Genomic DNA, 17,934 nt, shown 5'->3' with positions numbered 1-17,934 from the left:
ATCCACATTTCCTGAGTTTACCTACCAGGATGTTGTGTGAGACAGTTCCAAAAGACTTTCTTCCCATCCAGTAAATTCAGGACTGATGTGCTTTTGCACTACGGGGCACACAATGACTCCTGATTGCTTGCTGAATGTGGCTGCTCACCTGCTTGCTGAGGAGGTCTGCAGATAATGCCGTAGCCCTATGAGTGGGTAGGTTTAATTCTTGATAGCAGCTGTGTGCAAAAGAAGTACTGAAGGTAGCCTTAGATGAGAAGTGAATTAAAGTGGTTGTCTCATTACACATTAGTCATAGGTGTGTCGTAGGGGGACAATCTTGCAGAAATTCTTTGTAGTTTTTTGTGGAAGAAAGTGGAAAAACATGTTCAACAAAAGGAACAGAAGCCAAGCCAAATCCCTAATGACCTATTCTTCTTCCTGCTAAGTGACTGCATGTGTTTTATTGCTGAGCATCCAGCTAAAACTTTCAGGGAAATTTTGGTGTGGTGTAGTGGGAGCGCTGACTCAGTGCAGTTCTTGCAGCCTATTCAACAAAAACATCTGGTACAGCTCTGATTTACACTTGTTTGAAGAGAGAAAAGCAGGTGCATCTACTGCTGCAGTGGGAAGCTGTCAAAAGAAGGGATATTCTTCTGCACCAGCACTCATCCTGATGACTCTGAGAGCAATCACTGCTGCTACTCTTACACTCCAGATGCCTCATACTCTATCTCAGCATATAAATGTAAGGCAATCCTGAAGCAACTCACAACAAGAGACCACTATTTCCTTCTTACACAGGACAATTTATACCACTTATGAAGGATTTATCTGTTCAGTGTAAGTGCCCTGTTTTCAAACAGTGAAGTTAAACTGATTTAAATTAGGTGGATTGGTTTAGTTCAATGGAAAAATATCATACAATGAAATAGAGATAACCTCCCAGGAGCTAATGACTAGTGAAAATTTTTGAAGGCTTCTACTACGAAAGAAGGCTGATCTGACAGACTTCCTTAATGAAAGTATTAAGCACTGATCACTTTGCTATGATACACTGCCATCAGCCAGGAAGCTGAGAAAGAGTTCAGAAGTGAGTCTGCTCCTCTGGTGCGGTGCTGAAGAAGGCAGAAGGCCAGTCTGTGATGCTTGTAACTACGCACAAGCACCAGCTGAACAGTCCTGGTTTATGGCTTCTTAGACACCAATGTAGCAATCCACTAGTGAAGTCAGCATACATTCTTGTCTCAAATGCTCCTTTTCAAACAGTCTAGCTAAAGTTTAAGTGTAGGGGCCATCTGCATTGTAAAGCTAAACTTAACTGAAGTAAACTCTTTCCAGGATGAATCAGGCTGCTGTAGTTTTATTCAAATCACTGAAGTTAATGCTGACACAAAGTTGGAAGAAGTGGCAAATGGAGCTCTAATCCCCTGTCATCTGTGAGGAATGTGGTCTTGTGGCAAAGTAGGTCAACAGCATCTTAGGCTGAATTAGGAACCATGCTGCAAACAGATCAAGGGATGCGATCGTTGCATTCAGCTCAGAATTATTGAGACATATCTACAGTTCTAACTCCAGCTCTGGGCTCTTCAGTGTAAGAGAGGCATGAACATATTGGAAAATAGTCCAGCAAAGGGCCATAAAAAGCATAGAGAGGTTGGATCATGTGACATATGAGACAGCTGTTATTTATTTTTCAGAACAGAAGAATTGGGTGAATTGGCTGAATCTCACCTTTGTGTATGAATCCCTGTTGGGGAGGAACAAAAAAGATGGAGCCAAAATCTTTTCAGAGGTGGCCAATGAAAGGACAAGTGACAATGGGAGCAAAGGAGATTTTGGGTTGTGGGTTTGTTTTTGTTCATTTCACTGTTACAGTGGCTGAACACTGGCAAAAATTGGGCAGAGAGACCGTGGCTCTCCATCTTCCAACATATTAAAAGTCTGACTATTTTATATCCTGAGTAACTTGATGCAAGCAATCATGCTCTGGGCAGAGAGCTTGGTCTAGGTATCTTTGGAGATATTCTAGAGGTGCCTCCCAAAATCAGTCATTCTGGGATCTGGTCACTGAAGAAAGTTGCAATGTTGCATCCAGCTTCACAATGGTACAGAACTGCCATAGTCTTTAATTCACCCTAATTTACAGATCTCCAGTTCATGTACTACTTAGCTTCACTTGTCAATCTTCCATTCTTCTAAACATGGTTCAGACTAATCCAGATAACGAGGAAACTATGCTACAAATTCTATCAGGACACAAATGATTGTCTAAAATATAGGCAATCTTTATAATCACAGAAAAATTTGGGGAGAAAGATGAACAGTGCTCTGATTGTTATGGAGCAACAGAGCAAATGAGCTGAGATAGCAAACAGAAAGTGCTCTGCTGAGCCAATCAAATGGAAGGTAGGATATTCAAGTCTAACCATGATTCAGTTTTGCATGTAATTTTGCTATGAAAGACCCTGACTGCTAAATTTCATGTAAAGGTTTCCTGTGTTTTGCAGTTACATCTACTGGGATTAACCTTGCAACTTGTACTTCATTAAGAATGCTTCAGATGATAGCTCAGCTGAACAGAACCTGGATAAATCCTCCATCTTCAGCTACTTCAGCTCCACAGGATGAGGAATAAGTAGGAAGCATTAACATTCTGGCCGAGCTTAGTTTTCACAGGTTTGCTTTCCCAATAAGATGAAATTCTGTTCTCTAAAAGATAATTATGAGTAGAAATTGGAATCCTAGACCCAGCTTGTGATCTGTAATGGAAGACAGCCTGCAGCATGCAGGTAGACACTACAATCCCAGGAAATTTAGCCAAGGTTGCTCTGTGGTTTGGGAACAAAAGTTCACCTGAACTTCAGAGTAGTGTTTTTTACCTGGAAAAAAGCCTTGCAGAGAGCTTTTGAAGCCTTCCCAAAGGTTCCAAGGTGGAACAAAAGCACTTCATGCTATTCTAATGTTTTACATCTATGTGAGTGATCCCTAGATTTTTGAGATGCCCCAGTGTTAGTAGGCAGCAAGGTTTTACTAAAGCAGGTTCTTTGGAACATCTATTATCTATGCAAAGCAACTTCAATTGCAAAATACTCGCTATATTAAAAGGGGAAAAATTGAAAGTTTTGAAGCAAGGGCAGAGTGCTTAAATGGGCTTACATGATTATAATTCTATGAGAAAACATTTTGACTGTTGGAAGCCATCAGGTTTGTACCCAGCCACTGTTCCTTTGTGTTTGCAGGTGCTTGCTGTATTCCCATTTCTCTCTTGACTGTTATTTTCTCATTCCAGGTGTATTCTCTCTCTCAAACACTGAGAGTGCTTGGAACACAGCCATTATTTTAAATCACCTACTACTGCCCACATTGTGTGAACAGGCTGTAAAAGCAAGGGTAACTTTTTGTTCAGGTATGCAATGAGGTCTCTTGCCTGGAAATTGACATTAGCCACTCACTGTTCTTGGCTTTCTGGTAGTAACTACAATTTCTCATGATTACCAGACAATACAAATGACTGTGGCTTAATTAGGGGATGAAGAAACACAGCACTTTCTTCCTGAATTCAGGAAGGGGTCTGCAGTGTTGAAAAGACTTCTCAGTAAGTCTTGTTCATGGTGTGGCATGGTGAAAACAGTTCCTAGGTTCTCAAGACACAGAGAAGGCATTTGCAAGGCCATTCCAGCCTAAAGATCCAGGTACTCAATATTGTACCAGGAGAAGAGGTACAGTGAACAAGATCTGTCAGCGTGTGTGGTTTTGGAATCCACCCTCAGTGGCAGAGGGGCTAGGACACCACTGCCCTGCAGATATCTATGTCTTGAACCTTCCTGTAACCAGGCTCCAGGTTTTTTTGTATGCATGACTTTGGATCTTTAAGAACCCAAAGGACTGAAGGATTCTTCAGTGTGAAATGAACTCAGCCTCTGTCCAGTCAGGTCTTGATGAACTCTGAGGATTGAGACTGCATGTCCTCCTTGGATTCCAGTCCATGCAGCAAAGCCCTTCTCTTTATACCTGGTTTGAAACACTTATTCAACATTTACCCCTCATCCTCCCTATAGGAGAAGCCCCCAGCCCTGTGTCACTGATCCGTTTCCATAGGTATAGTGGGATTGTCAAGGCAATGTTGTATTGACTGTTCCATACAATTGGCTGCCAGCTGAGTTCTAGACAAGTCTGCTCCAACACCTTCTCCAGCTCACTAATAAAGACGCTTTACTCTGCCTTGCCCCAGCTAAGGTGTTACCATTAATTATGCTAAACCAAAGTAGCCTACGTAACCTATGCAGTGTGAGTTCACCCTGTGTTCAGCTCCACAATGGCACAGGAAATTAAATTTTTTATGAAACTGATCTTGCTGAGTGCCTTTCTTGGGCAAAATAGGTGTATTTTAAAGCCCAGGGATTGTGTAAGAAATTACACATTGCATTTATGTGTGTGCTCATATCCAACATAAATGTTGTATGCAAGAATGTATTCTTCAGCTGTTGCCTTTCTTTTTAATGTTACAGTTATGTAATGGTCATATTTTCTTTTCACAAGGCCCTAGCTGACTCCAATGTCCGTCCTTCACGGAGGTGCTGAAGAAGGTGGCTGGTAGTGACTGGGCTACAGCCCACAGAGAACCGCAAAGCAATTGTGCTTGTTTGGGATTTCTGACCCACTAAGATGAACAGAGGTTAGCTGGTGTGATCAGCTGGTTGTGTGATGATAGCAGTCTGTCAGGGAGGTTGATCATGGTGGTCACTGTGGAGTGACAAGGAATCACACAACTCCAGTGAAATTAAAGAACTTGTGTGCTGCACTGCAGCAGGGGAAGCTCTGGCCTGTCACTTAGATATTTGTTTGTGGCATTGAGATGAAAACCCTGCTTCTGGGGTGCACGAATTGACTGACACAGGTGACAGAAATGTAGTAAATGAGGTCCAGGTTGTGGGTAGGAAGGAAAGTGCAAGTGAGGCCCTAGAAACTCAGTTGTGTGTGAGTTTCTAGGTGTATGCAGCGAGTCTTAAAAATGCAGTGTGGATAACAGAGAGGGAAAGAAGGACGGAAGGGGGGAGGGAAGTGGCGGAAGTGGTGGAAGGAAGGAAATGGTGGAAGGAAGTGGTGGAAGTGGCGGAAGGAAGTGGCGGAAGGAACGAAGTGGTGGAAGGAAGTGTCGGAAGGAAGTGTCGGAAGGAAGTGTCGGAAGGAAGTGTCGGAAGGAAGGAAGGAAGTGTCGGAAGGAAGTGTCGGAAGGAAGTGTAGAAAGGAAGGAAGGAAGTGTCGGAAGGAAGTGTCGGAAGGAAGTGTCGGAAGGAAGTGTAGAAAGGAAGGAAGGAAGTGTCGGAAGGAAGTGTCGGAAGGAAGTGTCGGAAGGAAGGAAGTGTCAGAAGGAAGGAAGGAAGGAAGGAAGGAAGGAAGGAAGGAAGGAAGGAAGGAAGGAAGGAAGGAAGGAAGGAAGGAAGGAAGGAAGTGTCGGAAGGAAGGAAGGAAGTGTCGGAAGGAAGGAAGGAAGGAAGGAAGGAAGGAAGGAAGGAAGGAAGGAAGGAAGTGTCGGAAGGAAGGAAGGAAGGAAGGAAGGAAGGAAGGAAGGAAGGAAGGAAGGAAGTGTCGGAAGGAAGGAAGGAAGTGTCGGAAGGAAGGAAGGAAGGAAGGAAGGAAGGAAGGAAGGAAGAAGAAGGAAGGAAGGAAGGAAGTGTCGGAAGGAAGTGTCGGAAGGAAGGAAGTGTCGGAAGGAAGTGTCGGAAGGAAGGAAGGAAGGAAGGAAGGAAGGAAGGAAGGAAGTGTCGGAAGGAAGTGTCGGAAGGAAGGAAGGAAGTGTCGGAAGGAAGGAAGTGTCGGAAGGAAGTGTCAGAAGGAAGTGTCGGAAGGAAGTGTCGGAAGGAAGTGTCGGAAGGAAGTGTCGGAAGGAAGTGTCGGAAGGAAGTGTCGGAAGGAAGTGTCAGAAGGAAGGAAGGAAGGAAGGAAGGAAGGAAGGAAGGAAGGAAGGAAGGAAGGAAGGAAGGAAGGAAGGAAGTGTCGGAAGGAAGTGTCGGAAGGAAGGAAGTGTCGGAAGGAAGTGTCGGAAGGAAGTGTCGGAAGGAAGCGTCGGAAGGAAGGAAGGAAGTGTCGGAAGGAAGTATCGGAAGGAAGTGTCGGAAGGAAGGAAGTGTCGGAAGGAAGTGTCGGAAGGAAGTGTCGGAAGGAAGTGTAGAAAGGAAGGAAGGAAGTGTCGGAAGGAAGTGTCGGAAGGAAGTGTCGGAAGGAAGTGTCGGAAGGAAGGAAGTGTCAGAAGGAAGGAAGGAAGGAAGGAAGGAAGGAAGGAAGGAAGGAAGGAACGAAGGAAGGAAGGAAGGAAGGAAGGAAGGAAGGAAGGAAGGAAGGAAGGAAGGAAGGAAGGAAGGAAGGAAGTGTCGGAAGGAAGGAAGTGTCGGAAGGAAGTGTCGGAAGGAAGTGTCGGAAGGAAGGAAGTGTCGGAAGGAAGTGTCGGAAGGAAGTGTCGGAAGGAAGTGTCGGAAGGAAGGAAGTGTCGGAAGGAAGGAAGTGTCGGAAGGAAGTGTCGGAAGGAAGTGTCGGAAGGAAGGAAGGAAGGAAGGAAGGAAGGAAGGAAGGAAGGAAGGAAGGAAGTGTCGGAAGGAAGTGTCGGAAGGAAGGAAGTGTCGGAAGGAAGGAAGTGTCGGAAGGAAGGAAGTGTCGGAAGGAAGTGTCGGAAGGAAGTGTCGGAAGGAAGTGTCGGAAGGAAGTGTCGGAAGGAAGTGTCGGAAGGAAGGAAGGAAGTGTCGGAAGGAAGGAAGGAAGGAAGGAAGGAAGGAAGGAAGGAAGGAAGGAAGGAAGGAAGGAAGGAAGGAAGGAAGTGTCGGAAGGAAGGAAGGAAGGAAGGAAGGAAGGAAGGAAGGAAGGAAGGAAGGAAGGAAGGAAGGAAGTGTCGGAAGGAAGGAAGTGTCGGAAGGAAGGAAGGAAGGAAGGAAGGAAGGAAGGAAGGAAGGAAGGAAGGAAGTGTCGGAAGGAAGGAAGGAAGTGTCGGAAGGAAGGAAGGAAGGAAGGAAGGAAGGAAGGAAGGAAGGAAGGAAGGAAGTGTCGGAAGGAAGTGTCGGAAGGAAGGAAGTGTCGGAAGGAAGTGTCGGAAGGAAGGAAGGAAGGAAGGAAGGAAGGAAGGAAGGAAGGAAGTGTCGGAAGGAAGGAAGGAAGTGTCGGAAGGAAGGAAGTGTCGGAAGGAAGTGTCAGAAGGAAGTGTCGGAAGGAAGTGTCGGAAGGAAGTGTCGGAAGGAAGTGTCGGAAGGAAGTGTCGGAAGGAAGTGTCGGAAGGAAGTGTCGGAAGGAAGGAAGGAAGGAAGGAAGGAAGGAAGGAAGGAAGGAAGTGTCGGAAGGAAGTGTCGGAAGGAAGGAAGTGTCGGAAGGAAGTGTCGGAAGGAAGTGTCGGAAGGAAGCGTCGGAAGGAAGGAAGGAAGTGTCGGAAGGAAGTGTCGGAAGGAAGTGTCGGAAGGAAGGAAGTGTCGGAAGGAAGTGTCGGAAGGAAGTGTCGGAAGGAAGTGTAGAAAGGAAGGAAGGAAGTGTCGGAAGGAAGTGTCGGAAGGAAGTGTCGGAAGGAAGTGTCGGAAGGAAGGAAGTGTCAGAAGGAAGGAAGGAAGGAAGGAAGGAAGGAAGGAAGGAAGGAAGGAAGGAAGGAAGTGTCGGAAGGAAGGAAGTGTCGGAAGGAAGTGTCGGAAGGAAGTGTCGGAAGGAAGGAAGTGTCGGAAGGAAGTGTCGGAAGGAAGTGTCGGAAGGAAGTGTCGGAAGGAAGTGTCGGAAGGAAGGAAGGAAGGAAGGAAGGAAGGAAGGAAGTGTCGGAAGGAAGGAAGTGTCGGAAGGAAGTGTCGGAAGGAAGTGTCGGAAGGAAGTGTCGGAAGGAAGGAAGTGTCGGAAGGAAGGAAGTGTCGGAAGGAAGTGTCGGAAGGAAGTGTCGGAAGGAAGTGTCGGAAGGAAGGAAGGAAGGAAGGAAGGAAGGAAGGAAGGAAGGAAGGAAGTGTCGGAAGGAAGGAAGTGTCGGAAGGAAGTGTCGGAAGGAAGTGTCGGAAGGAAGTGTCGGAAGGAAGGAAGTGTCAGAAGGAAGTGTCGGAAGGAAGGAAGGAAGGAAGGAAGGAAGGAAGGAAGGAAGGAAGGAAGGAAGGAAGGAAGGAAGGAAGGAAGGAAGTGTCGGAAGGAAGGAAGTGTCGGAAGGAAGTGTCGGAAGGAAGTGTCGGAAGGAAGGAAGTGTCGGAAGGAAGTGTCGGAAGGAAGTGTCGGAAGGAAGGAAGTGTCGGAAGGAAGGAAGTGTCGGAAGGAAGTGTCGGAAGGAAGTGTCGGAAGGAAGGAAGGAAGGAAGGAAGGAAGGAAGGAAGGAAGGAAGTGTCGGAAGGAAGTGTCGGAAGGAAGGAAGTGTCGGAAGGAAGGAAGTGTCGGAAGGAAGGAAGTGTCGGAAGGAAGTGTCGGAAGGAAGTGTCGGAAGGAAGTGTCGGAAGGAAGTGTCGGAAGGAAGTGTCGGAAGGAAGGAAGGAAGTGTCGGAAGGAAGGAAGGAAGTGTCGGAAGGAAGGAAGGAAGGAAGGAAGGAAGGAAGGAAGGAAGGAAGGAAGGAAGGAAGTGTCGGAAGGAAGGAAGGAAGGAAGGAAGGAAGGAAGGAAGGAAGGAAGGAAGGAAGGAAGGAAGGAAGGAAGTGTCGGAAGGAAGGAAGTGTCGGAAGGAAGGAAGGAAGGAAGGAAGGAAGGAAGGAAGGAAGGAAGTGAAGGAAGGAAGGAAGGAAGGAAGGAAGGAAGGAAGGAAGGAAGGAAGGAAGGAAGGAAGGAAGGAAGGAAGTGTCGGAAGGAAGTGTCGGAAGGAAGGAAGTGTCGGAAGGAAGTGTCGGAAGGAAGGAAGGAAGGAAGGAAGGAAGGAAGGAAGGAAGGAAGGAAGGAAGTGTCGGAAGGAAGGAAGGAAGTGTCGGAAGGAAGGAAGTGTCGGAAGGAAGTGTCAGAAGGAAGTGTCGGAAGGAAGTGTCGGAAGGAAGTGTCGGAAGGAAGTGTCGGAAGGAAGTGTCGGAAGGAAGTGTCGGAAGGAAGTGTCGGAAGGAAGGAAGGAAGGAAGGAAGGAAGGAAGGAAGGAAGGAAGGAAGGAAGTGTCGGAAGGAAGTGTCGGAAGGAAGGAAGTGTCGGAAGGAAGTGTCGGAAGGAAGTGTCGGAAGGAAGTGTAGAAAGGAAGGAAGGAAGTGTCGGAAGGAAGTGTCGGAAGGAAGTGTCGGAAGGAAGGAAGTGTCAGAAGGAAGGAAGGAAGGAAGGAAGGAAGGAAGGAAGGAAGGAAGGAAGGAAGGAAGGAAGGAAGGAAGTGTCGGAAGGAAGGAAGTGTCGGAAGGAAGTGTCGGAAGGAAGTGTCGGAAGGAAGGAAGTGTCGGAAGGAAGTGTCGGAAGGAAGTGTCGGAAGGAAGTGTCGGAAGGAAGGAAGTGTCGGAAGGAAGGAAGTGTCGGAAGGAAGTGTCGGAAGGAAGTGTCGGAAGGAAGTGTCGGAAGGAAGGAAGGAAGGAAGGAAGGAAGGAAGGAAGGAAGGAAGGAAGGAAGGAAGGAAGGAAGGAAGTGTCGGAAGGAAGTGTCGGAAGGAAGTGTCGGAAGGAAGGAAGGAAGGAAGGAAGTGTCGGAAGGAAGTGTCGGAAGGAAGTGTCGGAAGGAAGTGTCGGAAGGAAGGAAGGAAGTGTCGGAAGGAAGTGTCGGAAGGAAGTGTCGGAAGGAAGGAAGGAAGGAAGTGTCGGAAGGAAGGAAGTGTCGGAAGGAAGGAAGGAAGGAAGTGTCGGAAGGAAGGAAGTGTCGGAAGGAAGTGTCGGAAGGAAGGAAGGAAGGAAGTGTCGGACGGAAGTGTCGGAAGGAAGTGTCGGAAGGAAGTGTCGGAAGGAAAGGAAGGAAGTGTCGGAAGGAAGTGTCGGAAGGAAGTGTCGGAAGGAAGGAAGGAAGGAAGGAAGTGTCGGAAGGAAGGAAGTGTCGGAAGGAAGTGTCGGAAGGAAGGAAGGAAGTGTCGGAAGGAAGTGTCGGAAGGAAGGAAGTGTCGGAAGGAAGTGTCGGAAGGAAGTGTCGGAAGGAAGTGTCGGAAGGAAGGAAGGAATGAAGGAAGGAAGGAAGGAAGGAAGGAAGGAAGTGTCGGAAGGAAGGAAGTGTCGGAAGGAAGTGTCGGAAGGAAGGAAGTGTCGGAAGGAAGTGTCGGAAGGAAGTGTCGAAAGGAAGTGTCGGAAGGAAGGAAGGAAGGAAGGAAGGAAGGAAGGAAGGAAGTGTCGGAAGGAAGTGTCGGAAGGAAGTGTCGGAAGGAAGGAAGGAAGTGTCGGAAGGAAGGAAGTGTCGGAAGGAAGTGTCGGAAGGAAGTGTCGGAAGGAAGGAAGTGTCGGAAGGAAGGAAGGAAGTGTCAGAAGGAAGGAAGTGTCGGAAGGAAGGAAGGAAGGAAGGAAGGAAGGAAGGAAGGAAGGAAGGAAGGAAGGAAGGAAGTGTCGGAAGGAAGTGTCAGAAGGAAGTGTCGGAAGGAAGTGTCGGAAGGAAGTGTCGGAAGGAAGTGTCGGAAGGAAGGAAGGAAGGAAGGAAGGAAGGAAGGAAGGAAGGAAGGAAGGAAGGAAGGAAGTGTCGGAAGGAAGGAAGTGTCGGAAGGAAGTGTCGGAAGGAAGTGTCGGAAGGAAGTGTCGGAAGGAAGTGTCGGAAGGAAGGAAGGAAGGAAGGAAGGAAGGAAGGAAGGAAGGAAGTGTCGGAAGGAAGGAAGTGTCGGAAGGAAGTGTCGGAAGGAAGGAAGGAAGTGTCGGAAGGAAGTGTCGGAAGGAAGGAAGGAAGGAAGTGTCGGAAGGAAGTGTCGGAAGGAAGTGTCGGAAGGAAGGAAGTGTCGGAAGGAAGGAAGGAAGTGTCGGAAGGAAGTGTCAGAAGGAAGTGTCGGAAGGAAGTGTCGGAAGGAAGGAACGAAGTGTCGGAAGGAAGTGTCGGAAGGAAGTGTCGGAAGGAAGTGTCGGAAGGAAAGGAAGGAAGGAAGGAAGGAAGGAAGGAAGGAAGGAAGGAAGGAAGGAAGGAAGGAAGGAAGGAAGGAAGGAAGGAAGGAAGTGTCGGAAGGAAGGAAGGAAGCAAGGAAGGAAGGAAGTGTCGGAAGGAAGGAAGGAAGTGTCGGAAGGAAGTGTCGGAAGGAAGTGTCGGAAGGAAGTGTCGGAAGGAAGTGTCGGAAGGAAGGAAGGAAGGAAGGAAGGAAGGAAGGAAGTGTCGGAAGGAAGGAAGTGTCGGAAGGAAGTGTCGGAAGGAAGGAAGGAAGTGTCGGAAGGAAGTGTCGGAAGGAAGGAAGTGTCGGAAGGAAGTGTCGGAAGGAAGTGTCGGAAGGAAGTGTCGGAAGGAAGGAAGGAATGAAGGAAGGAAGGAAGGAAGGAAGGAAGGAAGTGTCGGAAGGAAGGAAGTGTCGGAAGGAAGTGTCGGAAGGAAGGAAGTGTCGGAAGGAAGTGTCGGAAGGAAGTGTCGAAAGGAAGTGTCGGAAGGAAGGAAGGAAGGAAGGAAGGAAGGAAGGAAGGAAGGAAGTGTCGGAAGGAAGTGTCGGAAGGAAGTGTCGGAAGGAAGGAAGGAAGTGTCGGAAGGAAGGAAGTGTCGGAAGGAAGTGTCGGAAGGAAGTGTCGGAAGGAAGGAAGTGTCGGAAGGAAGGAAGGAAGTGTCAGAAGGAAGGAAGTGTCGGAAGGAAGGAAGGAAGGAAGGAAGGAAGTGTCGGAAGGAAGGAAGGAAGGAAGGAAGGAAGGAAGGAAGGAAGGAAGGAAGTGTCGGAAGGAAGTGTCAGAAGGAAGTGTCGGAAGGAAGTGTCGGAAGGAAGTGTCGGAAGGAAGTGTCGGAAGGAAGGAAGGAAGGAAGGAAGGAAGGAAGGAAGGAAGGAAGGAAGGAAGGAAGGAAGGAAGGAAGTGTCGGAAGGAAGGAAGTGTCGGAAGGAAGTGTCGGAAGGAAGGAAGGAAGTGTCGGAAGGAAGTGTCGGAAGGAAGGAAGGAAGGAAGTGTCGGAAGGAAGTGTCGGAAGGAAGTGTCGGAAGGAAGTGTCGGAAGGAAGGAAGGAAGGAAGGAAGGAAATGTCGGAAGGAAGGAAGTGTCGGAAGGAAGGAAGGAAGTGTCGGAAGGAAGTGTCGGAAGGAAGTGTCGGAAGGAAGTGTCGGAAGGAAGTGTCGGAAGGAAGTGTCGGAAGGAAGGAAGGAAGGAAGGAAGGAAGTAAGTGTCGGAAGGAAGTGTCGGAAGGAAGGAAGTGTCGGAAGGAAGTGTCGGAAGGAAGTGTCGGAAGGAAGTGTCGGAAGGAAGTGTCGGAAGGAAGGAAGGAAGGAAGGAAGGAAGTGTCGGAAGGAAGGAAGTGTCGGAAGGAAGTGTCGGAAGGAAGTGTCGGAAGGAAGGAAGTGTCGGAAGGAAGTGTCGGAAGGAAGGAAGGAAGGAAGTGTCGGAAGGAAGTGTCGGAAGGAAGTGTCGGAAGGAAGTGTCGGAAGGAAGGAAGTGTCGGAAGGAAGGAAGTGTCGGAAGGAAGTGTCGGAAGGAAGTGTCGGAAGGAAGTGTCGGAAGGAAGGAAGTGTCGGAAGGAAGTGTCGGAAGGAAGTGTCGGAAGGAAGGAAGTGTCGGAAGGAAGTGTCGGAAGGAAGTGTCGGAAGGAAGTGTCGGAAGGAAGTGTCGGAAGGAAGTGTCGGAAGGAAGTGTCGGAAGGAAGGAAGGAAGGAAGGAAGGAAGGAAGGAAGGAAGGAAGGAAGGAAGGAAGGAAGGAAGGAAGGAAGGAAGTGTCGGAAGGAAGGAAGGAAGGAAGGAAGGAAGGAAGGAAGGAAGGAAGGAAGGAAGGAAGGAAGGAAGGAAGGAAGGAAGGAAGGAAGGACAAAGCCAGAGAGGAAAGTGGCATTGGGTTCCCTTATGCAAATGCTATTCTATTTGAAATGGCATTGGTCAGCCTGTTCCTCTTAAATGAGCAATTTCACTACACCCACATGGTGGGGCTGCCTCATGTGTTTAACAGCTGATACTGCTGTCCTTACCTGGAAATTAAGTACAGCTCTGTGGATAATGCAGCTGATTCACTATAAGTCTCAAATGTGCAGAGTAATGATGACAGGGAAATAGCATCATGTAAATATTGCAAAATCTTGGCTGGGGGAGAGCGGTGGAAGGAGCAAAAAATTATCAGAGTGACATTGAAAAAGGGAAAATATAAAGTAATCTGAAACGGAAGACACACGTTCTCTGTGAGTGAGAACAGTGTGGGAAGCATGGAGCTGGAGGAGGGGCCAAGGCACCATTGTCAATGCTGAATTATCAACCATTATGCTATATTTCTTGCACTGCCTGACCAAAAGCACTTTGTCTTGGAACAAGGATAAAGTAGGCATTGTCTGTACCTGCTCCAGTTCAGCTGCTGCATTCAGGGCTTGGCAACAAATTTCTGAAAACCGATTAGGAAGCTGGACATAACAGCCCAGTGATGAAAGTCTGTGAAGACTGGTTAATGAAATTATGAGGGCTGAGGGGCTGGCTAAGTGTGTGTGATTGCAGCTTGTCTGTCTTCAAAACAAAGGTGGCAGAGGCTGTGTCTGAGCTACAGACTTCAGCTTTACCACAGACAGCTTTCAGCTCATGAATTTTCTGCATTGATTATGGAGAACACTAAAATGTGTGTTCACACTCAGTCTGCTAAAGCCCCGCTGGGCTTTCAGAAGAGAAAGCTGATCCATAAATAAAGAGAGCTCCTTGGAGGTGGCATATAGAATAGACAGGCAAAAATTTAACACAGAGAGAAACTGAGCCTTCTGGGACTATTGAAAACATCCTCAAGCCTTGTGTTTTGCAATGATTGCAGTGGATGATGTTGTGTATCTGTCTTTGCTTAATATGTACAGCTGATTAGCAAATGCAGGCACAATATTAAATCTTTTCTGGTTGTTTCCATACGGGAAACAAGACTAGTGGTAAATTTTTCAGAAGATTCTATGAGGAGCTTCTAGCCAGTGGATGTGAGTGAGCCTGGCCTGAGCAATGTGGACTTTGTGGGGAGTCCAGCAGTTGTGCTGACCTGCATGTAGGAGTGCATTTGATGCCTGACCAGTCATTTCAGAGGGAGGAAATTAAACTCAGGGTGCCACAGGGATTGCTTCTGCAACAGCTGGAGGTTGTTCCTGGACTGTCATTCTTTTCTACCAAGAGAAAAGTGTGGTAGTTTGGCACTAAGTAGGAATAGTGTTGTTATCTTGGGTCTTTTTCTTTCACATCTCTCAAATGCTTCCTGGAATGGATTGTGAGACACAAAATTTGTTTGCAGACTACAGCTATCACTGTATCACTGTGCAGAAGATGTTTATCTGGTTGTCTCTTTGTGCACAACACATTTTTACCACCTTTCACTAGGATTTTTCTGTAAACTCAAGTATGCAATGCCATGTCTTTGGGTTTGCCCATCTCTGTTAAGTTAGGCCCTTATCCAAGCAAACATTTTCCTATCTCTTTGAAGATAAGCCTCCTGCCCTTGCTGAAATCATTAAGATTGCTTGGGTCATTAGTTTTGATGTATGTGTGTGCATGCACATGACTAGCAATGATGCTTAGTGGCTATGAGAAAATACTTCCCCCCTAGGTAGATTGCTGAGAGGAGGTTCAGTCTATAAAAATCATGTAGTTACAAAAACTCTTCCCCTTCATCTTAGCCTGATGAAATCTGTGGCATCTCTCCAGATGAAGACTGGAAATGTTTTCCTTCCTTTTTTAGCTCACTGGGTCTGTGTGTGTGCCACAGGCACTTTATATCATTCTAGTTTATTTATACTTTCAACTTATTGATTGGTAGATGGGATGATAGCCTTTTGGATTTATTTTGCTGCTCATTTATAATTAATTTGGCTCACACATAAAAAAATCAACCTTTATTCATTTACCGTCTATTCACTGTGATTTTTTTTAGAAAGCTTAAAAGCAGAACAGCCATGCACTAGGCAACAGGCCAACATGCACGTGATTCTCACATGTTGCTGTAAGACCTGGTTGTCAATTTTACTTGCATTTGCCCAAGGGAGAAGTATTCTTTGTCCGCCTGTACAGTGTGAGCACCTCCAGCCATACTGGTGAGTGCTTGTGCAGAGCTGCCAAAGTTGGCGTGACTTCCACCGATATGTGTTATGGAAATGACGAGGAAAAGCTACTGCTCTGAGGGCATGTGTGTCCTTGCAAGCTCTTGAGGGTGATCCATACTGTGTGAAGCAGGAGGTCATGAGAGAAGGATGGCCAAGGAAGTGAACTTGTGGCTCTCAACAAAAAGAAAACCCGCTGCTTTGCCAGTTGGCAGCCTTGTTGCTGAAGCTGAGAGATGGACTTGTAGAATAACTGTGCTGCTCCTGAGCTCTGATCACTCATAGCCCACTGAGCTGATCACACACAGCTCACAGGGAGTGTGCTCTGTATCACTCTCCCCAGCTGCCAGTAACAACTGTCAAGTAATTTGACTTGATAGATACAATAGATATGAGCATTTAATTCAAAATGACAATTCAAGGTTTCAAAGCAGTTCACCTGCTCTGCAATGCTTTAAAGATCTCCCAAAAGCAATCTTTTGTATGTGCTTGAAATCTGCCTCTGCCACTACTCAGATATATTTATAGACTACTGGTGGGCTGCCTATGAAAATTCTCATCCCACAGTTTTTCCTTAAGGTTGGTGAAAACTTCTGTGTTTCATGAAGGTTAAGCTACAAAGAGAAAGGATAGCATTGTAAATGCCTTCTAAGCCCCTGAATCTGTGATCTCAGTAAAGCATTCACTGTGCACTGTAGAAGAACAGTTCTGTATTGCTCAGGTAGAATCAAAGGGTTGCTTCACTTTCCTTGATCCTTGCAGTATATCCACCGATGTCTCTTTTAAATTACTCCTACAGATTATCTTCTGTGGATTTCCACTACTGTCCAAAAAAAAAAAAAAAGAATAGTCTTGGTTCCCCCTGTTTTCCTGCCCCCCCTCTTCCCATCTTGCAAGCATGCCCAAGATGAATCACTGCATAATTATATTCCTATTGCTTGTATCCTTCCGTTGGCTCTCCCTTTCCGCTCATTTCATGCTTACTTGCCAATCAAGCCTATCATTTGGGGTCTGTTTATTTGCTGGGGTTCATTAACCAAAGGGAAGATCTTCAGCAGCAGTCTAGGGGATACCTGAGATCCTCCAGACCACATCACAATCTCAGAGGACAGGCTTTATGTGGTGTTGCAGGTACAACATCCTTTAATTTGCCTTGAAATATTGAGCCCTGCTTTAGGCTCCTAGCAGATGTTGTGCTTTGAAATGGTGTCTGGGATGAGAGAAGAGTTTGCCTGAACTTCCAGCAGTGCACAGGGGGCATGATCTGTGGGGATGCTAGCTTTCAAGGGCAATGATGGGTGCTAGGAATATGCTTATACCGTGGATAAGTACAGGAAGGGAGCTCAGGTAGGCCAACACCTGGTAAATGAAGCGAGGGATTGACAGAGGGATTTGGGGCTTCACATTGACACTGAATTTTCTATAGACATGCTGCTGTGGTTTCTGGGGTGGGAGCTCCCCTGGAAGGACAGCCATGTGTGCACATGGGAAGCAGGGAAGATTTGCAATATTTGAAGGCTTGATACAAGTGTGCCCTAAAATATGCTGGTCAAGATGAAACATCATGTTTAAAAACCAGAGTTTTTAAACTTTCATGGAGTTAGAGGCCTGAGCAGGTATGCCTGATCCTTGTCTTCTCTTTTTGTCAGTGAGTTACCTGGATTGCAGCTCTCAGAGGGACCCCATGTTGTCAGGAGCCTGAAGTGACTGGGCATTGGTTTGACGCCTTCCTTCAAACCTCACAGGCTGTAGTGGTAATAAGGGCATTCTTGCAGTGTTAACAGACATCCTGTAGCACAGGCAGGTGCTGCAGGAGTACAGGAGTACCAACTCCCTCTGGCTTTCAAAGTTGCTTAGTACCTCTGAGTCTCATTCCCCGTAGAGTTGTGTAGAGCCACCAGCCCTATCCAACATCCCTGCTTTAAGGAGGGGTCAGGTTTCCTGATGGAAGCTGAGACCTTTTTCTCTCCCTCCTCTAGCTGTACATCACCTTCAGGGTGTCACTGTTTTGTGCTGCGGGTTTCAGTCATTGCTGCTGCACTGCTCTGTTTTGTTCTGTCTCTGGGCTTTGTGGTTGCAAAGCACTGAACTTAGGCTGCAGTTAGAGCTGCTGCTTTTCTCTGTCCAGCTCCTTCCAATTTCAGCTGCACGTGTGCTGCTTATCTCTTAGTGTTTCAAGAGACATTTTCTCAGGGTTATTAGTACTTTTTGTACCTCTGAGGTCTTTGTTCCAAGTCACCATGCAACATCAGTGCCTCAGCCAACTCCACACCCAGCCTTTTCATGGAGCAGTGTTCTCCTCTATTGCCTGGAGAGGAGGGATGCTGCTTTGCCCTTGGTCCAAGGCTGTTTCCAGTAAAGGTCTTCCCTCCAAAAGAGAAAGGCAAGGCAGAGGAAGAAAGCAATGCTCAGTTCTGTGCTGCTGTATCTGTGCAGCACCCAGCAAAGGTGGCTAGCTGAGGAGAGTGTCCCATCCTCTGCAGCACATGCTATCTCTAGGATGTGCTGGGCACAGTCCTCCCCCAGCTCCACTCTGGCCAGTACACGATTTTCCCAAAAATATACAATACAGTTCTTAATGTCTAATCTTATTCTGAGAACACTTTCCAGCTTCTCACTGGAAAGATGATTAATACTGCATTGCCCAGCCAGTCACACTATCCACAGTAGAGCTATAAATAAATACCACCCAGCAGTTGCATACAGCAAGCCCTATTTTATTATTTTCCATTCATAATAAAAAACATGACAAGGTTGGAGAAGAGGCTGATTAGAGAAGAGGCTGAGTAACAGCTGTAGTTTAGTAGGCACCTTAGTCTTTCTTCCTCCAATATCCAGAGGGCAAAGAAATCCCACACTTATTTTTTGTGTAAGTTTTGCTGTTCTCTACTTACAAAGGTATTATTTGTCCATCTAGTTGGCTGACCCATACATGATTAAGTGTGCAA

Source organism: Ammospiza nelsoni, chromosome Z, assembly GCF_027579445.1.
Source record: "Ammospiza nelsoni isolate bAmmNel1 chromosome Z, bAmmNel1.pri, whole genome shotgun sequence".
In the NCBI taxonomy this organism is placed as follows: Eukaryota; Metazoa; Chordata; class Aves; order Passeriformes; family Passerellidae; genus Ammospiza; species Ammospiza nelsoni.
Note: the sequence above shows the minus strand (reverse complement) of the source record.